This window comes from Aethalodelphis obliquidens, unplaced genomic scaffold (genome assembly GCF_003676395.1).
Source record: "Aethalodelphis obliquidens isolate GAN/ISIS:26980383/991018 unplaced genomic scaffold, ASM367639v1 scaffold3, whole genome shotgun sequence".
Taxonomy (NCBI): Eukaryota; Metazoa; Chordata; class Mammalia; order Artiodactyla; family Delphinidae; genus Aethalodelphis; species Aethalodelphis obliquidens.
The window spans coordinates 60885771-60910265 of record NW_020837947.1 but is presented as its reverse complement, the minus strand read 5'-3'; the positions used below and the strand labels follow the sequence as shown (position 1 = coordinate 60910265).

At 36.1% G+C, this 24495-nt stretch overlaps 1 long non-coding RNA gene across 1 annotated transcript; it reads left to right on the top strand.

The window, feature by feature from the left end:
- The first annotated feature begins 11475 nt into the window (after positions 1-11475).
- On the top strand, positions 11476-20086 carry LOC113606083 (uncharacterized). Its single transcript, XR_003427447.1, has 3 exons — positions 11476-11487; positions 15558-15563; positions 19983-20086. It is a non-coding gene; the product is annotated as an uncharacterized LOC113606083 (long non-coding RNA).
- Positions 20087-24495: the final 4409 nt, after the last annotated feature.

Sequence of the window (24495 nt, the reverse complement as noted above, 5' to 3'; positions counted from 1 at the left end):
TCTCTAATGATTAATGATGTTGAGCATTCTTTTGTGTGTTTGTTGGCACTCTGTATATCTTCTTTGGAGAAATGTCTATTTAGGTCTTCTGCCCATTTTTGGATTGGGTTGTTTGTTTTTTGTTATTGAGCTGCATGAGCTGCTTGTAAATTTTTGAGATTAATCCTTTGCCACTTGCTTCCTTTGCAAATATTTTCTCCCATTCTGAGGGCTGTCTTTTGGTCTTGTTTATGGTTTCCTTTACTGTGCAAAAGCTTTTAAGTTTCATTAGGTCCCATTTGTTTATTTTTGTTTTTATTTCCATTTCTCTAGGAGGTGGGTCAAAAAGGATCTTGCTGTGATTTATGTCATAGAGTGTTCGCCTATGTTTTCCTCTAAGAGTTTGATAGTATCTGGCCTTACATTTAGGTCTTAAATCCATTTTGAGTTTATTTTTGTGTATGGTGTTAGGGAGTTCTAATTTCATACTTTTACATGTACCTGTCCAGTTTTCCCAGCACCACTTATTGAAGAGGCTGTCATTTCTCCACTGTATATTCTTGCCTCCTTTATCAAAGATAAGGTGACCATATGTGTGTGGGTTTATCTCAGGGCTTTCTATCCTGTTCCATTGATCTATATTTCTGTTTTTGTGCCAGTAACATACTGTCTTGATTACTGTAGCTTTGTAGTATAGTCTAAAGTCAGGAAGCCTGATTCCTCCAGCTGCGTTTTTCTTTCTCAAGATTGCTTTGGCTATACGGGGTCTTTTGTGTTTCCATACAAATTGTGAAATGTTTTGTTCTAGTTCTGTGAAAAATGCCAGTGGTAGTTTGACAGGGATTGCATTGAATCTGTAGATTGCTTTGGGTAGTAGAGTCATTTTCACAATATTAATTCTTCCAATCCAAGAACATGGTATATCTCTCCATCTATTTGTACCATCTTTAATTTCTTTCATCACTGTCTTATAATTTTCTGCATACAGGTCTTTTGTCTCCTTAGGTAGGTTTATTCCTAGATATTTTAATCTTTTGGTTGCAATGGTAAATGGGAGTGTTTCCTTAATTTCACTTTCAGATTTTTCATCATTAGTATATAGGAATGCCAGAGATTTCTGTGCATTAATTTTGTATCCTGCTACTTTACCAAATTCATTGATTAGCTCTAGTAGTTTTCTGGTAGCATCTTTAGAATTCTCTATGTGTAGTATCATGTCATCTGCAAACAGTGACAGCTTTACTTATTCTTTTCTGATTTGGATTCCTTTTATTTCTTTTTCTTCTCTGATTGCTGTGGCTAAAACTTGCAAAACTATGTTGAATAAGAGTGGTGAGAGTGGGCAACCTTGTCTTGTTCCTGATCTTAGTGGGAATGGTTTCAGTTTTTCACCATTGAGGACGATGTTGGCTGTGGGTTTGTCATATATGGCCTTTATTATCTTTAGGAAAGTTCCCTCTATGCCTAGTTACTGCAGGGTTTTTATCATAAATGGGTGTTGAATTTTGCCGAAAGCTTTCTCTGCATCTGTTGAGATGATCATATGGTTTTTCTCCTTCAATTTATTAATATGGTGTATCACCTTGATTGTGTATATTGAAGAATCCTTGCATTCCTGGAATAAACCCCACTTGATCATGGTGTATGATCCTTTTAATGTGCTGTTGGATTCTGTTGGCTAGTATTTTGTTGAGGATTTTTGCATCTATGTTCGTCAATGATATTGGCCTGTAGTCTTCTTTCTTTGTGACATTTTTGTCTGGTTTTGGTATCAGGGTGATGGTGGCCTCGTATAATGAGTTTGGAGTGTTCCTCCCTCTGCTAATATTTTGGAAGAGTTTGAGAAGGATAGGTGTTAGTTCTTCTCTAAATGTTTGATAGAATTCGCCTGTGAAGCCATCTGGTCCTGGGATTTTGTCTGTTGGAAGCTTTTTAATCACAGTTTCAATTTCAGTGCTTGTGATTGGTCTGTTCATATTTTCTATTTCTTCCTGATTCAGTCTTGGCAGGCTGTGCATTTCTAAGAATTTGTCCATTTCTTCCAGGTTGTCGATTTTATTGGCATACAGTTGCTTGTAGTAATCTCTCATGATCCTTTGTATTTCTGCAGTGTCAGCTGATACTTCTCCTTTTTCATTTCTCATTCTACTGATTTGAATCTTTTCCCTTTTTTCCTTGATGTGTCTTGCTAATGGTTTATCAATTTTGTTTATCTTCTCACAGAACCAGCTTCTAGTTTTATTGATCTTTGCTATCTATTCCTTCATTTATTTCTGACCTGATCTTTATGATTTCTTTCCTTCTGCTAACTTTGGGGTTTTTTTTGTTCTTCTTTCTGTAGTTGCTTTAGGTGCAAGGTTAGGTTGTTTATTTGAGATGTTTCCTGTTTCTTAAGGTAGGATTGAATTGCTATAAACTTCCCCCTTAGAACTGCTTTTGCTGCATCCCATAGATTTTGGGTCGTCGTGTATCCATTGTCATTTGTTTCTACGTATTCTTTGATTTCCCCTTTGATTTCTTCAGTGATCACTTCGTTATTAAGTAGTGTATTGTTTGTCTTCCATGTGTTTGTATTTTTTACAGATTTTTTCCTGTAATTGATATCTAGTTTCATAGCGTTGTGGTCAGAAAAGATACTTGATATGATTTCAATTTTCTTAAATTTATGAAGCTTGATTTGTGACCCAAGATATGATCTATCCTGGAGAATGTTCCATGAGCACTTGAGAAAAAAGTGTATTCTGTTGTTTTTGGATAGAATGTCCTAAAATTATCAATTTAGGTCCATCTTGTTTAATGTATCATTTAAAGCTTGTGTTTCCTTATTTATTTTCATTTTGGATGATCTGTCCATTGGTGAAAGTGGGGTGTTAAAGTCCCCTACTATGAATGTGTTACTGTCGATTTCCCCTTTTATGGCTGTTAGTATTTGCCTTATGTATTGAGGTGCTCCTATGTTGGGCGCATAAATATTTATAACTGTTATATCTTCTTCTTGGATCGATCCCTTGATCATTATGTAGTGTCCTACTTTGCCTCTTGTAATAGTCTTTATTTTAAAGTCTATTTTGTCTGATATGAGAATTGCTACTCCAGCTTTCTTCTGATTTCCATTGCATGGAATATCTTTTTCCATCCCCTCACTTTCAGTCTCTATGTGTCCCTAGGTCTGAAGTGGGTTTCTTCTAGACAGCGTATATACGGGTCTTATTTTTGTATCCATTCAGCCAGTCTGTGTCTTTTGGTGGGAATATTTAATCCATTTACATTTAAGGTAATTATCGATATGTATGTTCCTATTCCCATTTTCTTATTTGTTTTGGGTTTGTTATTGTAGGTCTTTTCCTTCTCCTGTGTTTCTTGCCTAGAGAAGTTCCTTTAGCATTTGTTGTAAAGCTGGTTTGGTGGTGCTGAACTCTCTCAGCTTTTGCTTGTCTGTAAAGGTATTAATTTCTCCATCACATCTGAATGAGATCCTTGCTAGGTAGAGTAATCCTGGTTGTAGGCTTTTCTCCTTCATCACTTTTAACATGTCTTGCCACTCCCTCCTGGCTTGCAGAGTTTCTGCTCAAAGATCAGTTGTTAACTTTATGGGGATTCCCTTGTATGTTATTTGTTGTTTTTCCCTTGCTGCTTTTAATATGTTTTCTTTGTATTTAATTTTTGATAGTTTGATTAATATGTGTCTTGGCGTATTTCTCCTTGGATTTATCCTGTATGGGACTCTGTGCTTCCTGGACTTGATTAACTATTTCCTTTCCCATATTAGGGAAGTTTTCAACTATCATCTCTTCAAATATTTTCTCAGTCCCTTTCTTTTTCTCTTCTTCTTCTGGGACCCCTATAATTCGAATGTTGATGCATTTAATCTTGTCCCAGAGGTCTCTGAGACTGTCCTCAGTTCTTTTCATTCTGCTCTGCAGTAGTTATTTCACTATTTTCTCTCCAGGTCACTTATCTGTTCTTCTGCCTCAGTTATTCTGCTATTGATCCCATCTAGAGTATTTTTCATTTCATTTATTGTGTTGTTCATCATTGCTTGTTTCCTCTTTAGTTCTCCTAGGTCCTTTTTAAATGTTTCTTGCATTTTGTCTATTCTATTTCCAAGATTTTGGATCATCTTTACTGTCATTATTCTGAATTCTTTTTCAGGTAGACTGCCTATTTCCTCTTCATTTGTTAGGTCTGGTGGGTTTTTATCTTGCTCCTCCATCTGCTGTGTGTTTTTCTGTCTTCTCATTTTGCTTATCTTACTGTGTTTGGGGTCTCCTTTTTGCAGGCTGCAGGTTCGTAGTTCCCGTTGTTTTTGGTGTCTGTCCCCAGTGGCTAAGGTTGTTTCAGTGGGTTGTGTAGGCTTCCTGGTGGAGGGGACTAGTGCCTGTGTTTTGGTGGATGAGGCTGGATCTTGTCTTTCTGGTGGGCAGGTCCACGTCTGGTGGTGTGTTTTGCATTGTCTGTGAACTTATTATGATTTTAGGCAGCCTCTCTTCTAATGGATGGGGCCGTATTCCTGTCTTGCTAGTTGTTTGGCGTAGGGTGTCCAGCAATGTAGCTTGCTGGTCATTGAGTGAAGCTGGGTCTTGGTGTTGAGACGGAGATCTCTGGGAGATTTTTACCATTTGATATTATGTGGAGCTGGGAGGTCTCTTGTAGACCAGTGTCCTGTAGTTGGCTCTCCCACCTCAGAGGCACAGCACTGACTCCTGGCTGGAGCACCAAGAGCCTTTCATCCACACGGCTCAGAATAAAAGGAAGAAAAAATAGAAAGAAAGAGAGAGGATAAAATAAAATAAAGTAAGATAAAATAAAAAATAAAAAGATCAATCACTCCCTAACACCATACACAAAAATAAGCTCAAAATGGATTAAAGACCTAAATGTAAGGCCAGATACTATCAAACTCTTAGAGGAAAACATAGGCAGAACACTCTATGACATAAATCAAAGCAAGATCCTTTCTGACCCACCTCCTAGAGTAATGGAAATAAAAACAAAAATAAACAAATGGGACCTAATGAAACTTCAAAGCTTTTGCACAGCAAAGGAAACCATAAACAAGACCAAAAGACAACCCTCAGAATGGGAGAAAATATTTGCAAATGAAGCAACCGACAAAGGATTAATCTCCAAAATTTACAAGCAGCTCATGCAGCTCAATAACAAGAAAACAAACAACCCAATCCAAAAATGGGCAGAAGACCTAAATAGACATTTCTCCAAAGAAGATATACAGACTGCCAACAAACACATGAAAGAATGCTCAACATCATTAATCATTAGAGAAATGCAAATCAAAACTACAATGAGATATCATCTCACACCAGTCAGAATGGCCATCATCAAAAAATCTAGAAACAATAAATGCTGGAGAGGGTGTGGAGAAAAGGGAACCCTCTTGCACTGCTGGTGGGAATGTGAATTGGTTCAGCCACTATGGAGAACAGTATGGAGGTTCCTTAAAAAACTACAAATAGAACTACCATATGACCCAGCAATCCCACTACTGGGCATATACCCTGAGGAAACCAAAATTCAAAAAGAGTCATGTACCAAAATGTTCATTGCAGCTCTATTTACAATAGCCCGGAGATGGAAACAACCTAAGTGCCCATCATCGGATGAATGGATAAAGAAGATGTGGCACATATATACAATGGAATATTACTCAGCCATAAAAAGAAACGAAATTGAGCTATTTGTAATGAGGTGGATAGACCTAGAGTCTGTCATACAGAGTGAAGTAAGTCAGAAAGAAAAAGACAAATACCGTATGCTAACACATATATATGGAATTTAAGAAAAAAATGTCATGAAGAACCTAGGGGTAAAGCAGGAATAAAGACGCAGACCTCTTAGAGAACGGACTTGAGGTTATGGGGAGGGGGAAGGGTGAGCTGTGACAGGGCGAGAGAGAGTCATGGGCATATACACACTAACAAACGCAGTAAGGTAGATAGCTAGTGGGAAGTAGCCGCATGGCACAGGGATATTGGCTCGGTGCTTTGTGACAGCCTGGAGGGGTGGGATGGGGAGGGTGGGAGGGAGGGAGACGCAACAGGGAAGACATATGGGAACATATGTTTATGTATGACTGATTCACTTTGTTATAAAGCAGAAACTAACACACCATTGTAAAGCAATTATACCCCAATAAAGATGTTAAAAAAAAAAAAAAAAAAAAAAGATCAAATACAACCAGAAATATTTCTTTGCATGTGTAAATAGTAGGCAACCAAAGTAATACCATAGTACATTCTAGGTATATATTAATGTACATAAAATAAAACTTCTGACTCAAGAAGAATATATCATTTTTTCTCACAATTTTGGAGTATGTTTAGAACTTCTGTTTGTGAAGAATTAACTCACGACTATGAACAAATCGGATCTCGTAAAAGACAATGGTGTCAAATAAGGAATACATCCAGACAATACCTTATTTAAAAAAATAGTAAAAAAAGACACCAATTTTTTTTTTACTTATGTTTAATTTTTTTTAATTGAAGTATTGTTGATTTACAACGTCATGTTAGTTTTGGTGTACAGCAAAGTGATTCAGTTATATATACATATACATATATATATATTTATTCTTTTTCATTATGGTTTATAACAGGATATTGAGTATAGTTCCCTGTGTTATACAGTAGGACCTTGTTGTTTGTCCATTCTGTATATAGTAGTTTGTATCTGTAATCCCCAAATCCTAATTTATTAAGCATATTAAGCAGAAAATGGAGTTGTGCTTAATTTTAAATGAATAATTACTTATGGAATCAAGCTTAATGTGTGCCTCCCTTGTGTGTGTCACTGTTCTAGGATTTATAGGGGATAAAAAGATATAGTCTCTTTCCTCATGAATATTACAACCATTTGAGAAATAAGAGACATACACCTGCAACAGTTATATGTAAAACAAAGACGAGTATACAGCATTGTGTTCCACATGTAACTTACTCAAGGGTTAAATATGTTACAGATTAAAAAAAGGATAATTGAAAGTCAGGAATATTAAAGTGCAAAAGCAATTAGGAATAACAAGACAGTCAAAGGAGCAAAATATTGGGAGATTATGATTTACAGCAATTAAGTAGCTGACCTTGGTGTTAATCTAGGGCAGGTTTTAGCTTGCCTGGTTCATGAGATGATGAATCAAGTGATGATCTAGTGAGAAAAATTGAAGGCTTATTAGGGTGAGCTGCCTGAGTGGATAAAGTTGGTAAAATGAAAGAGTTTCTTTAATAAACAGGGGCTTTTTGCTAGGATTTATTGAGATATTTTGACACTACCTTTTTTAAATTTTCCTCCTTTACCTTAACTGCCAACCATCTCAGAGTTACCTTCTTCTTCTAAGGTGATGTAAGGGATGACAAGTAAGAGAACTGTGATTGACAAGAGCAAGAGCTTCTTTTCAAGACACTTCCAACAGAGAAGTTTCTAGTGAAGACTAAGATAGAACCATACTGCTGTGTGGTGGATACACAATAGCAACAAATGGAACATAAAATTCTAATATTACCACTATAAAAGACAGTGAGAAGAGAGAAAGAAATAGGATAGAAAGAATAATATGGGTCAAGTACCAAAGTATAAAGGTAGTGAAGGATGAGAGGATTTCTACACAGTTGTAATAGATGATGTCTGATATAAATTAACACTGAGTGTTTACTACTGCCTTAAATGAGCACAAAAAAATCCCTGAGGCAAAATTAGCTAAACAGAGGTTTAAAAAATTTTTTTTAATAATTTACCCAAGGTTACAAAGCCAAGAAGGAGAAAAACTAGGATCTGAGCCCAGACCATGTATTCCAGCAGTTGATTTTCTAATCTTAAACCCCGTATCCTATTTTGTGTGAGAACTGATTAGCAGAAACAACCAGAGGTCTCCAGGTGATTTTTATCCCAAGCTATAGAGGTCAGTTCTTGGAGAATCCCCACATGCAGATAATTATTAATATGTGGCATATGTCGTACCTATTTTTAGCTTAGCAAGCAGCAGAACTTGTTTGGAAATAGTCTGGAAAGAACTACTAAGTGGCATTTCTGAACAGTTTCTACTGTGGTTAGTTGCTGCAGCTGCAGCTTTCTTATTTGTATTCTTTCCTGTTTCAGGAATTGTTTTTCCTCTCTTTACCTGTGATAAAGCACATTCTCTCTGAAGAAATCAAACCAAAGATTTTTAGAAACTGTAATTTAATAATTAGGGTTAATCCTCAAAATACCCACAAAATGGCTTAAAATCTTGGCATTTATACTTTCTATGGTGCTATGCTATCACACTGAGAAAACAGGAACATATTGAGATCTGTCTCTTAAGAGAAATATTACAATAGAATAAATAATGTCTCTATGCATAAGCCACACAAGAAGAAATTTATTTCTATAGCAGATAACAAAATTTTAAACCCATTTACTGTTGTTTTCTATCACACAAAGAATAGATACTAAATAGTTTAAGGAACATACTTGTCAAAATAACAAATAGAACCTGGATAGATTGTAAAGAACTTATGACTTGTTTATCAGTTTTCAAGTTATTCTCACTAGGCAACTTTGTAGCAGACTGTTACAGAAAAACGTTAGTGAAATGTAAGCCTGTCCTCAATGACCAAAAAAAATCACATGGAGACCTTACTAAAAAAAATCAGTGTGTACCCACCCTACATTTCCTCCCTCCCATTATGATTTAATTGGTATGGGCATCATTTTACTTTTATTGTAGCTACAGGTGGTTCTGCTGAGCAGCTATTGTTGAGAACCACTGTATTAGATTTCTAAGGCTTCTGTAACAAAGTACCACAGACTAGGTGTCTTAAAGATGTTTGTTCTCAAAGTACTTACTGTTAGAAGTCTGAGATCAAGGTGACAGCAGGTTGGTTTCTTCTGAAGCTTCTCTCCTTGGCTGGTAGGTTATCATCTTCTCCCTTTGCCTTCACCTGGTCTTCCCTCTGTGGGTCTGTGTCCTTATCTATACTTATAAGGAGACCAGTCATGCTGGATAGGGGCCCACCCTAATGACCTCCCTTTACCTTTTTAAAGCATCTACCTCGAAATACAGTTACGTTCTGAGGTACTGGGGGCTAGGACACTAACATATGACTTTGGCAAGGACACAATCCAGACCATAACAACATTAATCTAGAAAGTGATTAGTTAAGAATGGATAACATACAACCAAAAATTTTAAAACTATGCATTGTTTCTATTATTTAATTTTGAATATAAAGCTGTTATTTAGGGGCTTCCCTGGTAGCACAGGGGTTAAGAATCTGCCTGCCAACGCAGGGGACACAGGTTCAAGCCCTGGTCCGGGAAGATCCCACATGCTGCAGAGCAACTAAGCCCGTGAGCCACAGCTACTGAGCCTGCGCTCTAGAGCCTGCAAACCACAACTACTGAGCCCACGTGACACAACTACTGAAGCCTGCACACCTAGAGCCCGTGCTCCACAGCAAGAGAAGCCACCGCAATGAGAAGCCCACGCACCGCAACGAAGAGTAGCCCCCGCTCGCCACAACTAGAGAAAGCCCGCACTCAGCAACAAAGACCCAACGCAGCCAAAAATAAACAAAATATATTTTTTAAAAGCTGTTATTTAAATTTCAAAAAATTACTATGGAATGCCTGTGCCATGATATTTCTAAATCCTTTATGATAAGCTGAACCAGAGGAGTTTATACTGAACAAGAATGTACTTTAGAAATTCACTGTACTGGAATACATTTTTAACATTTTACTGATGATGTTTTATCTCTAAAGCAACCATTTCCACAACTCTACAACTTCAAAGTAGAAGCTTCAGATAAAGTATTGTAAAGGCGATAATTTGAATAGCAAAAAACACATCAAGGTGCCTTTCATCCACAGAAACCAACCGATTCATTGGTGAAGACTAGAGTCAACCACAGTCCTGAAACCCTGAGCTCCTAACTTAGTACAGGTTATCAGTCATATGGCAACCCCGGAAAGTGCCCCAGGGCATTTATGGACATTGGCGTCACATGTGAATCAACTGGGACCTTTTTAAAATTCCATTTCCTGGACAATTAAAAAGAAATAGGTATGAGATTCAGGTGTAAGTATTTTTGAGGTGATTTCATGTGTAGCCAAGTTTGAGAATACTAACTTAGAGTCCTAACAGAGAGTACCTGAATATAGACCTAATTAAGTTTTGTATCGTTTTCAATGCTGTTAATTGCCTTGTTGATCAGAAAGTTGCTCTGAGATACTCTACCACAACCACATCTCCTAAAATTAAAAAATTATAGCCAAGGGAGTGGAAATTCAAAAATAAGAGGCCACACCTAAATTTATCATTTCAAGTATAAATTTATAGTCAAAATATTGCATAAAAATAACAAACACTGTGCATTGTTAACAAATTCTAAGTGAAAAGCAACCCCTTCTTATCAATAATCCAAATCCCCAGAGCAAACAGTGTGTTTTTTTCAATTTTACCTGAGTTTATTTCCAACCTAATTTCCAGTTTTCTAGCTTATTTTCATAACACCCAACAACATTCTCAGTGACAGCTTTGAGACAATGTCAGAAATCCTGAGTATGGCCATTAAAAAATAATGACCGTATAGCTAGAGGTTTTATCATGCTGTTTAGAAAATGAACAATAAAACATTAAGAATTAAAACAAAATAAGCAACCACTATTGTTTCTATATGTATTCTTTCCATCTTAAGTATTTTTTAACTTTTCTTTTTACTAACCATACATTTTTAAAAATCAAACTTCCAAAATAAAAGTTCCCGTTTTTAAGTGTAGCGTTCAATAAGTTTTGACAAATATAAGCACCACTGCGATCAAGGTACAGTTTCATCACCACAAAAAGGTCCCTTGGTGCCCTTTCCCAGTCAATCCGTCAATCTCTGTCCTCCCAAACACTGATGAGATTTCTGACTATATAAATTAGTTTTGCATTTCCTAGAATTTCATTTAAATTGAATCATTATAGTAGGATGTATTTTTTATTCCTGACTTCTTTCATCCAGCAGTTTTTTTTAATGTATTCATTCATTTGGTGTCTATCAGTAGTTTGTTCTTTTAACTACTGCATAATATTTCATTATATAAACAAACTAAAATTTATTTTATTTACCTATTAATCTGATGATGAACATTTAAGTTGTTTCTGGTTTGGGGCAATTAAAAATAAACCTGTGGTGAATATCCCTGTGTAATTCTTTGTTGGACATATACTTCCGTTTCTCTTGGGTAAATACCTAAGAGTGGAATGGATGGGTAGTTTATTATTGTGCTAGGGCTGCTATTATAAAGTACCACAAACTGGGTGGCTTAAACAACAAAATGTATTGTCTCACAGTTCTAGAAGTTGGAGATCAATGATGTGTCAACAGGATTGGTTCCTTCTGAGAGTTATGAGTGAGAATCAGTTCCATGTTTCTGTCCTAGCTTCTGGTGGGTTGCTGGCAATCTTTGGCTTGTAGAGGCATCACCCTGATAACTGCCTTCATCTTCACACGGCCTTCTCCCTATGTGTGTTTCTGTGTCCAAAATCCCCCTTCTTATAAGGACACCCGTCATATTGGATTAGTGCCCACCCTACTCCAGTATGATCTCATTCTCACTTAACAAAATGACTTTGAGGCTACTTGCTGAAAGGCAAAGAGCTCAGGCTAGAAATCAAAAAGCAATCATTCACAGTGCTTCTGCCAAAAATACATAACCTGAGTATAATCATGTGGAGACATCAGACAAAACCCAACTTGAGAGACATTTTATGAAATCAATGCTCTGTACTTTTCAAATATCAATGTCACAAAAGACAAAGAAGGACTGAGGAATTGCTCCATATTAAAGGAAACTCAAAAGACTTGACAAGTGAATGTGATATGTGACCCCGTTGTGATAAAGGACACTTGTGGGACATTTGATGACATTTTAATGAAGTTATTACATTAAATAATGGTATTATATCAATTATAATTTTGATAATTATATTATGGTTATATAAGAGAATATCCTTGATTTTAGGAAATGCACACTGAAGTATTTTGGGAAAGTGGGAAATAACATGTGTGACTTACTGTAAAATAGTACAAAAAATTAATTATACACCTTCCCCCCAATATACACACAGAGGAAATAATAAAGCAAATATGGTAAAATGTATATTTGGATTTGATCACCAAGAGAATGAATGTAAATAGCAGAGACAATAATGCCAAGGACAAACCCTTCAGTACTCCAAAGTTTAGAGATCAGGGAAAATGGGGAAAAATGGAAAAAAAATACAGCAACTCGGAGTAGCTTGAGAGGTAAGATCAAAACTGGGTGGATGACTTTGGATTCTTAGCAGCTTATTAGAGTTTCTAGACACAGAACCAATAGGAAATAGCTATATCTATTTCTGTATCCATTTCTATATCCATATTTATATCCATATCTATATCTGTATCTATATCTATCCATGAACTTGCTCCCGCAATTGTGGAGGGTGGGAAATCCAAAATCTGCAGGGTAGTACAGCAGGCTGGAGACCCAGGGAATAGCCGCTTGAGTCCAAAGGCAGTCTAGAGGCAGAATTCCCTCTTCTTAGGGGAACTTTAGTCTTTTTTTTCTCTAAGGCCTTTATTTGGATGAGGCCCACTCACATTATGGAGGGTAATCTGCTTTACTCCAAGTCTATTGGTTTAAATGTTAATCTCATCTAAAATTATATCTTTACACCGACATCCAAACTGGTGTTTGACCAAATAACTAGGGACCATAGCCTAGCCAAACTGACACATAAAACTAACCATCACAGAAGCTAACTAAAAAGAGGGTATCAAAAATGAGAGAATGTTGCAATGGATAAAATAAATGAGAATTTGACTACAAACTGACCACTGGAATTAGTAAAACAATGCCACTAATGATCACAGGTGGTTTGGATGGCGGTACCTGATTGGAGTGAATTCAAGTGGGAATGTGAGGAGAGATACTGGATGCAGTAAGAATAAACAATTCTTTGAGGAATTTTTTACTTTAAAGATGGGGAGATGTATAGCATGGTAGCTTGATTGTGTGACGGAGTCAAGAGAAAATTTTAATATGGGATAGATAACAATATGTTTGCTGATGAGAATGATCCAGCAGAGAGATGAACAAGAGAAAAAGGAGAAATGCAACATTTTGAATAGTTGGAATGTAAGAGATCCAGCATAGACGTGGAGGGGTTGAATTCAAACAGGAGTGTGGACGGTTCACCAAACAGGTGGGAAGCTGAGGGTATGGGTTGAGAGGTAAGTTGGGGTGAGAGTGTAGTAGCAGGAGATGATGAAAGTTCTCTTCTGATTATTTCTATTTCTCATGTAACAGGACAGGTCCAGGCTTATGGGTATGCAACCCACACGACGGCATAGGACCCGATGCACAGAAGGGTCCCACAAATTTTAAATCTCTGTTGTTGATGTTATAAAATTCTTAAAAGATTTATCTTTGAACTTTCGTAAAGTCCAATGAGACAAAGGAACATGAGGGTGAGCAGAGGAGATACACACAATATGTGCATCTTCTCTTTCTTGCTAGCCCCTTCACATATAGTATTCATGATGCCCTGTGAACACAGAACTCCAGTGGATTCACTATGCGTGGGAATTCAGCAAGACTCAAAGCAAGTACAAGGTAGGCCAGCCTACAACTGGGAAAGCCTGGGACACTGACAGCCCAAGAAGCCACACTTTCAGTTTGTACAAGAATTTGCTGCCAACTCAGAAAAAAGGCAATAGTGATCCAAGAAACACAGAAAATTAAGGAACCTGTTATATCTTTTCTTATTCAAGTTACTTCGCTGTAGTAGCTGACTACTTACACTGAAAATGATGACGTGAAAGGGAAACACAGGGCAACCCATACTTCTTTTTCTTTCAGTTTTTCCTCACTCGGCAGTAAGCTGAGGTAGAGACTTTAGACAGAATGTGCACGAATAAAGAAGGGAAAAGAAAATATTTGGTTAGTTTTGTGCAACATTTCCTCTATTCTGATAAAAATAAAATACATATGCATATATAAACCACAAAATGTAAATTTTGTAATTTTGATGATTCTTCATACAAGTTAAATAATCTTATTTTTGCACTTAAAACTGGCATTGCAAAATATAAAGATGAATGGTAAAATTCATGATAATAAATTAAACTTTTAAAATTTTTCTTTACTTGGGACAAGATTAACTACAAAGTAAAAATGCCACGACATTGTGAGAGACCATGAAAGGAAAAGTTTTTATATTTTAGTACTTTTAATGTCACTTTTTTCCTGCTTTTTAAATAAGAGTCGCTGCATTTTTATTTTGTATTTCATCTTGCAAATTATGTGGCTGACTCTGAAATAGCAGGCACATGATCAGCTGAGAATGATGATGAGAGGGGAGATTTTGGAAGTTTGAGAAAAGAAAAGCTATGAAACAGTGCCATTGTAGAGTGGAATTGTGAATAGTAATAGCAAAATGAAGTATGCTTACTGGGCAGCATTAAGAAACCACTTGAGGTTAATGATCATAATTATAAAGAGTGTCCAGTCAGCATGATGGTATTTTTTCTCCAGACATATTCCTCTGCATGGAGGGCAAGGAGGTTGAGTGTTTATGAAAGGAAGCAGAACCACTGTAATAACTGACTAGGAAATTTAATCTAAATAAGGAGGGAAGTGAGAATTTAAGGAGCTAACAGACACTGAGAAGTCATAAAATCAGATATTTTCTTATTTTTGGAGGATTTTTAGAGTTGGAGCACTACAGGGAATGAGCCAGAAAGAGAGGAAGTGGGAGGTGTGATGTTGAGATTTTGGACGGGAGGTAGTCATTGGTCATGAGCACCAGGATATAATGAGAATGTGTGGCTATGGTAGAGTGGAAGAGATCAATTTACTGAGAGATCTGAATGTTGGAAGGATCTTCATGGATAGCGAAATCTCAAAGAGTTCTGATAGCAGTGTTGGAGAGAACTACAGTGAACCCAGCCCTGACATCAAAGAAGGACTAGTGACCCTAGGGAATGATAGTTGAATCAATAGAGAGACGTGGTGATAGATTAATGACAAAAGACTCTAAATGTAAATCTCCCTCCAGCAGGGGAGGAGTGGGAGTTGAGGTCAGAGAAGATAATTTTCAGAATGTAAAAATTCAAATTTCCAAGGGATGAGCATTAATGTAGGAGACTAGGGTTTCTATAGTAATGACATGAAAAGGAATAAAGAGCACAATGTAATCATTCCTGATGGTCTCAAGAAGGAATGCTGGTGACAAAGTTGTGAGTGTTGGGGGTTGCAGAGTTCTGGCGTGCCCCTTGAACCTTGCTCATGGAGAATTCAAGTCCCCCAGAGATGTCTAATTATTAGTGACTGGACACTCCTGACCTCTCTAATGACAATCAATGGAGCATGTATGAATTTATGAAGATCTGCTCATTGAGGGAAATGACAAGTAGTTTTGAAAACAAGCATAAGTTAAGTGTGTGGGAGTAAAAGAAGGTGAAATTTTAAAGGTGGACCATTTCAAAGGAATTAGAGTTTCAGCCTACATATAAAGAGGAGTCTTTGATGGATCTAGCCTGGGGTAGTAGAAAGAGGTTGTATTAAGAAAGGATTGATATTCAATTCTGCAATTAACTGGCTTTGGCAAGACAGTTGTATATTTTCTACAACTTAAAAAAGGAAAAGTAATGCACATAAATAATATTTATTTTACATTAATTTAGCTTGGAAGAGACATTATCAGATCTATTCTATAATAGTAACTCTTGAAGAAGGTGACAACTGTAGATCAGGCCAGAAGGGAAGAGAGCCTGGTCTCAGAGCCAAAGGAAAAAGGCCGATGAGGCAAAAGATGTATAAGTGGTAAAGTCCCATTAAATTAACCTAATTGTGGCCAATTGGATCTGTAGTTTAGAAAACAGTAGGAGACAAAGGTAAATTCAAAGACTCCTGGGGCTACGGTTTAATAGAATCAAAGAGGAGATAGATGCAAAGATAAAGATTATGGTGTATATTTTGGACATTTTAGATTGGAAGAACTATACATCCAGGTAATGGGATCCACTGGGGAAATAGATATATTCAAAAGGGCACTGGTTCCCATTGAAGACAGAAATTTGAAAGTCACAGAATTTCAGGCGCTTGGAGAGATGAAAATGTTCAGAGTGTAATAAGAAGGTGGTTTTACATTAAGTGAAATTAATGTAAAAGTTCTGTAGAAGTGAATGCTGATGAGCAAGGAGGCTAAGGTGTTAGACCAATCAACAGCCTTAGGCAGGGAGGGTAAGGGTGGCTGGGAGGAAACCTGGCAATCAGCTGCAAAGCCAAAAAGGATTAGGTTACAGAGGCCAAATTTTTGCTTGTTATTGTCTTCATCACTTCTTATACATGGGCCTTATGCCACAAGAGGGGGGGAAGGAGGAAGGGAGGGAGGGGGAGAGAGAGAGAGAGAGAGAGAGAGAGAGAGAGAGAGAGAGAGCGAGCCCCTAAGAATGTTTACAGATCTCATTAATTTTCAGACATTTCAGAAAGAGACTGAGCTGTCAGGTCTGAGATATGTTCAAGATCTTAGCCCAATGCCTTCCTATCTCTCCAACAAATGCTTGAATATTTTTTAGCATGTGCTGCTCTGCCTTTCATGAGACAGTTATCACTTTGTAAGCTCAAAGGGAAGTCTTTCTCCACACCTGTAGCAGCCCAAATGACTTCAAAGTCTTGTTGCAAAGGGGAGAAAGAGACTGATGACCCAAAAAACTGCAAAAAGAGAAGAGCCTTGGATTTCTTGAGCAGATTGCCTGTACCTCCACCTGTCAGTCCCATTTGTACATTTGTTTCTCCAGCTGCACAGAAGGCATTTCAGCCACCACGGAGTTGTGACAACAAATATGAAACACCTATGAAGAAAAAAGAATTGAATTCTCCTCAGATGACTCCACTTAAAAAATTTAATGACATCTCTCTTTTGGAAGGTGATTCAATAGCTGATGAAGAACTTGCCCTGATAAATACCCAAGCCCTTTTGTCTGGTTCGGCAGGAGAAAATCAACTTACATCCATCAATGAGTCCACTAGGACTGCTCCCACTGGTCCAAAAGATCATCTCGGACTGAAAAGGCCTTACACTGCATCTGTGATCAAAGAATGAGGGAATTCCACAGCCAGGACTAAAGAACAGAAGACTAATATGCAGGACACAAGTACAATAAAAAATATATCCAAGAGACTGCAAAGGCGACAAAAACCAAAATGATGATAAATTAGGTATTGACTCAACCTTTCCAGTTTGTAAAACATATACGATTTCAAATGCTACATCAGAATTTGCATAATGAGAAAAGAAAGGAAAACGTTCAAAATGTATCTACGTGCTTGTATATCACAGCAATGCTCTTTGCCTGCTTCTATATTGGTATACTCTTATTTCAATTATATATCTTAAAACTGTGACTGTATATTTATTAACTAATCAAGAAAAAAATCTCCTTTAAATCTTTATGACTAGATTTGGTCACTATAAGTATGATTTTACAAACAAAGTAAACATACCTGTTTCTTTTAGATTGTGTCCTTATAACTAAAAGAAACGAGGTTTCTAAGTGCAGTTATTTTGACTCATATAATTTCTCTTAGTTTAGTTCCTATTTTAGGTTTGTTTTTAAGAGGTAACCCACTATGAACCAGTTTTCCTTAATGCACATGTTGGTTCTAATACAGTTTTATCCTGATCAAAAAAGTCAGGATGAGTAAGATATTACAGTGGTGTTTTCTTTTGACCAATTCCTCATCCTTAAGTCAGCGCGACTACAAGAAAAATAGAACCCTCAATGTACTTCCCTTTTATGATTCCAATGTGATCTGTAAAATTAAATTATTTATTAAAAGTTCAAATATTTTAAATCAGAAGCAGATTTTAAATCAGAAGATTTCATAGTGTTAATTTGTTTTTGTTTTTGTTTTTGAACAAAATGATCGTCTGGACTGCAGATGATGTAGAGAAAAGATCTCAGTTTTTGATATTGGAATTAAATCCTGGCTCTGCTATGCAACCTTGCATAAGGTTTGTTACTCCATTTATAAGATGAGATAAATAGTTTATAGGTTTGCTAGGATGCTGTGTCATGATATATGTAAAAGAGCTACACAGCTGTGTGGATGCACCCACCCACAAACACATATATATTTATGACCCACCCCCAAACTACACATGCTATCATACATGCAGACAACCTTGAGAACGTTCTTACACTAAATAGCACTTGTCAAGCTACTGGTCTTAATTTTACCCCTTGGAGGGATCAGGACAAATCTTGTCCTTCTTGTCTAAGTGGGAGGAAGATAAAGAAAACTGCAGGCAGAAGGAACCAAAGATGGTCTTGATATCAAAGGTGTTGAAGCAAGGAGGATTTGGGGCATTTAATATGTGTGAAAGTATGGTAACTGGATCTTAGATTAAGTCAAGTGCATTTGAAAGCTTTCCCAACTGTGAAAGTTTCTCTAAGTAGTTCTCTCAACAGGTTCGCCTCAGAAAATTAACGCACCCCAGGACCAATTGAAGTTCCCATCAATTAAGCTAATTGACACAGCAGGCTTAACCTATTTTCCAATGGTGAATATAAAGTATTTGTTCAACAAACAAAGGCCTCTCAAATCTTTTGAAAGCCTACCCTAGTCAACTGGTTGAAGGCTCAAAATTAAAATATATATATAGGGATAAGCTTTAATAACACCAAACTTACCCTCCAATTAGGCAGGCATTGTGATGAGGTGGAGGGACTTATTATATTCAACTAAACTTATGATTTTATGTTTAAAATTTTTAAACATCAAGATTTCCATACCTTCTTTAAGGAAATCAATGTTCTATTGAAGTTCTTTACAGTCTTTTAAAAATGTGCTTTAATATTTTTATTACAACCAAAAAGTAATATGAAATAATCATTTTATTTTCAGCTTTATGTTCAATTTGGAAAGTAATTATTAAGTTTTCAAATGGTATTCTCTTAATTCCATTACATGTTTTTTTTTCTCCTAAACCTAAGGTTCTGCTGACATTGAATTTTTAAAAAATAAATAAATAAAATAAAATAGGACAGAGAATATGAAAGTTCTTTGTAAAATTTAAATTATTTTTGAGGTAGATATTATTACTATAATCTTAGAAACCAACGTGATGATCTTTCCTTTCATCTCCTGTTGAAGTTTATGTACTCATTTAACTTACAATACAGACATCTTCTCATTTCCCCATTTTGCTAGTATATTGTCTGCTTGACCTTGGAAAACTCATTTAACCTCTGTGTCTCAGTTTTCTTATTAGTAAAATGGGCCAATTTGAGAGGGTCATTGTGAGAATTAAAAATGAGAATATGCAGTAAAAGTTTTAGTGTGTTTGCTAGTATAAATGAGCCCTCGATAAGTATGAGCTATTGTAAGCAGAAAAATGGAAAAGAAAAGGAAAGGAGAGGCATTTTAGGTGGAAGGAATGTTATACGTCAAAGACACAGAAGCAGAGCTTAGCTGTGCCTGGTGAGTGGCAGCAATGGGTCAGGCTAGAATCCTGTTGTTGCAGGGAATGATGACAGGTGATGGTTCATGGGGATTTTATAAAGCCAAACTGAAAGTCTGGGTTTTAAGTTTTGTTTAGTGCATAGTAGAGAGATTTTGTTTGTTTTTCTTGTTTCGATTTTAATAACAGTAAATGAAATGATCAAGCAAATCTTTCAGGAAGATTAACTGGAGCAATGAATAGATAGCATCAAAAACAAGAGAACAGACCCAAAATGGAGTCACTGATGCTAAGCCCCATGTCATCAAACCAAGACCTAACTTAATTACAATTTCAGCTCTCCCAGAAAAGGAATCTTAAGCGAGTCAATCAGGAATTGCCTTATCAGCACTAGTTAGGTCATCTACCTGATAAACCTCTACCATCCTCTAAAGGAAGTAATCTTGCAATAATCAATTCACTTTTGCCTGGCATAACGTTTTTATTCCTGCTCCATTCTGCCTTTCAGTCTTTCATTTTGTTCAGCGCCTAAGAGCTCCTTTCTATATGTTAGATGGCTGCTGCCCAATTTATGAATTGTTGAATAAGGCCAATAAGATCTTTAAAATTTACTCAGCTGAATTTTGTTTTTTAACAATGTGAAATTTGAAGAGTAGAGATCAGTCTGGAAATTACTGTAAGAGTCTGGAAATAGGTTAATAGTATTTACTGGGTCACAAGGCAATACAAGAAGACTTAGAGATAAGTTAGTATGTTCTTTCTCCATCTCTGAATTTAATGCACAAAGAAATCAAAGTATAAGATCAACAAATGATTTACTTAGGTCACACAGCTAATTCTATTAGATCTAGGCCTAGAACACAATTTTCATGTTCCCAGGTCCATGCTGTTTCTATAACACCAAACCACCTCAATTCAGCAGGCACATATTGCAGATATACTATGTGCAAGGCATTCAAATGGGCGCCTCAAGTAATCAGAAGGGAAGACCTGAGTTGTAAAAGATATGATGGCTTATACCATTATGCTTTTAATTTTCGAGTATTTGAAGGTGTCACAAGAAATTATTTCACAAATTTGGAAAGACTTAAATACTGCTAGTGACTCCATTTCTAGCAACTTAAAAATGTCCAGTTAGATTACATGTCAATGAAAAAATTTTTCAATAAAGTATACTCGATTCTGAATTACATAGGATTATTAGCTAGTGCAAAGGGCCTCTTACTGGCTTGTAGGGGGAAAAAAAATGAGGGCTCTCCACCTGGCCTTCTCTGACACCACACTGGCAGGGTGATAGCGGGGCAAGCGGTATCTTATACTCTGGTGAGAATGGACAGGAAGGTTCCAGACTCAGCCTTTTCAGTAAGGATAGGAGTGGCGCCACGGTTTTTTCTCTGGTGTTTTGCTGGGCTAGAGCAGTTATTGGCTAAAATTTATCTGTCTTGCTAGGCTTCCCTTTTCCTGGACCTTTGGCTAGAAAGAATGAGCTTTTCTTGGGGCTATTTTTGTCTGTGTGTTGGTGTTTCGGGATTGCTGGTTCCCCAGAACCAAATCTGTCATATATCAAGCAGAGAAAATCCAAAGAACCCATCACTATGTCATTACTCAATTACTATATCCCTAGACTATCTGCTGTCTTCTCTCCGTCTTTTCTAGAGTCTGCCTAAATTTGCATTATATATTATGTCAAAGGATTTTAACTGTACTTAGTGGAGGAATGGGGAAGAATATATCTATTCTAAGTTTCCAAAAGTGGAAATCTCTTTATGAGCTTTCTAAACTGACTTTTATATTGTGACATAGGATAATTTCCCCTCAAAATATTTTTTACTTGTCTTATTTTTATTGCAAAAGATCTGATTTTATAGTTGTTCTCATAAAAGTACCACATTTTGCTGTATATTTCAACTATATCATTTCAGATGCTAGAAAACCATTATTAGGTGATTAGAATATTTTATAATCTATGTCTATTACAGAGTCCAATTGAGATTAATTAAATGGTAAATTCAGATTTTTTCTGATTCCAGGACTGCCTTATTATAAAAGATAATAAATTTACCTTCAGAAGACATCAAACTGACAGTTTTAAGGAGAATATAAACTAAAAGCTGTAAATAATGGAACTAGAAAATTTGTTTTGTCTTTATTTTCAACTGTTTAAAAAAAAGAACAGTCATTTGGGTTATTGAGGAGTAGATTATATTCAAGGACCTACTAAAAATATGTTTATATTGTATATATAGCAATTTAACCTGGCTAATTTTTCATGAATCTCCCCTGATAATTGGTTTTATGCCATCTTGCTGGAGGTATACTATTTTTCTCAGCACTCCTGGGAATATCTGGAATATGCTTCAAGCATTCATGATAATACAACATTAAGAAATTTATCAACATACAGATTACATATTCTTATTAAAAATTAAATGTGTAGAGTGCATATAAGCATTGAGGATTCCTGGGTAACATTAGTCTGCAAAGTCAGCTCACATCACCTTCAATCACTGACATTTATTCCTTTAGGAAAAGGAGAGACTTGGTGGGCACTTGATTTTTGTCAACTCTCAGCTCTACCCAAAGTATATATGTGTACAGAGTCTCTGAGACCTCTACCTCTGGTGCAACAATGGTTTCCCCTCTTTGATAGATCTTATCCTAATTTTCATTACTTGAGCTGTGATTGAAGCAGCCCACTGCAACCTTCACCTTTCTAGAAGCTGGCGGTCACTCTCCAGTGGAGTCACACATACATGCTACCAAACTTCTCCAGGCCCTTGGCAGGGAAGGGCATGTATTTAACCTTATTGGATACTGCCATTGCCCTTCTTCTGGGATGACCAAAAAAACTACTTCTTATCCCATTATATCTTTCCCAAATCGTTAGTTTTTCAAAGACCTCTTTCTCCACTCTGTGCACAGTATTTTTGCACCCATTTTTATCATTGTATTCAATGGTCAAAATATCAATAATATTTTGTATTATGTATTTTATACATGAATGAACAAAAAACCTATAAAACATGTAATGGTTGGCAGATAAAATGTGCTTAGTAAAGTTTAGATATAATTATAATTGTTCTAACTAATATTTTATGATAATACTCAGTAGAGTTGTTTTATATTAATTGAAGAAATAACTATAGCTTATTAACTATAAAGTAAAAGCATCATAATAAAATAGAGACTAAATAAAGTGGAAGGAAAAATGCATTTAAACACCAAGACTACATATTAAATTACATTTACAGGCAACAAGATTTTAAGTGGAATGTTTCTTATTTCTAAAATCTTTTTTATAATTATCTTCTTGCTCTCATTAATAAATACTTATGCATAATTATCAAACTATGTAAGTACAAGTACTAGATTGGTTGGACTTTTATACGTCTTATTGCTCTCCATCTCCTCCACTGCTTATTGAAAGGAGATCAAACCGTGGTTCCTTGAGCTCTCCGGGGCTGTGAAGATGTACAGACTTCACCTAACACAAATGGACTTTTCCCCAAAACCAGTGACCCACTAGCATGGGAGCTGAACTGTGTGTGTTCTTTTTGCCTAAGAAGATGTGGAAATAGTGTGACACCAGCCCTCTGCTGAGGGATAAGAAGTCACCAAAAGTAAGTTAAAGAATCTTAATAAAAGGAACTGCTTACCTGGAACAAAACTGAAGTTTTGGGCTCCAGATATACTATAAAAACACCATTTTCCTTCTTTGTGATTAATGAAAGAAAGATGATACCAAAATAGAAGAACTTCACACAATAAGAAGTATCATTCATAAACACTCTAAGTCACAGTCACCTGCAAAAGAACACTGAATTGTTAAACACTGTAACACACTTGAATTACCAGGAAGTACTTTGCCCTGTGAGAACATGTAATATAATAGACAAGATGCCATAAACTTTGCCTTAAACAACGATGGACTTCTATGTTTGTCTTGCCTGTGGTCAAGACATTGAAAATGCACTTGTTTACCTTTTTTATTCAGCATGTTCATAAACATTCTGTGTCCAGTCATTTCTTGAAGTTTTAATTGAAACAAAATTATGACATAACAGTATCTAAAGAACAACCCCAAACTAGGTTGAAAGTGTGAAAAAAGAGTGTTATAATGTTAGAATTATTCTAAGTCCATAATTATACTAAGTTTTTCGTTGAATTCATTTCTTCTATCATCTCTTCCTTTGTCTGCCTTCTTCTCACAAGATTTCACACATAGCTTCATAGTTTTGAGAGACACAACACAATCGAATCTGATTTCTTCTTTAGTTAACCAATAAGAAAGTGAACTGTGTCCTGTGCTATGTTAAATATTGAAGGTACAACTTATAAAAGAAGTTAAGGTGCTAGAATCCTGTGAATCTGTTTCTGTTCTGTAAATAAGTTCATTTGTATCATTTTTTAGATTCCACATATAAGTGATATCGTATGATATTTGTCTTTCTCTGTCTGACTTACTTCACTTAGTATGATAATCTCTAGGTCTATCCGTGTTGCTGTAAATGGCATTATTTCATTCTTTTTTTATGGCTGAGTAATAAAACAAACTTATGGTTACCAAAGGGGAAAGGTGGGCAGGGAGGGATAAATTCGGTATTTGGGATTAACATATACACACTACTATATATAAAACAGATAATCAACAAGGACTTACTGTATAGCACAGGAAAGTCTACTCAGTATTCTGTAATAACCTATATGGGGAAAGAATCTGAAAAAGAATAGATATATGTATTCATATAACTGAATCACTTTTCTGTACACCCAAGACTAACACAACATTGTAAATTAACTATGCTCCAATATAAAATAAAAATTAAAAGAAAAAGAAAACAGACTTACAACAATAAATAAATAAAAATAATGGCTCTGTCCTGAAAAAAAAAAAAAAAGATGTTACAATCCTGATTTCTAGTAGCTTCCAAACTTACTAGGGTAAGCAAAACATACAGAAGTGTAAACACATACTAGACTTTGGGGTGCCCCGTGAATCGTGTGTTTAATTGGAGTAAATC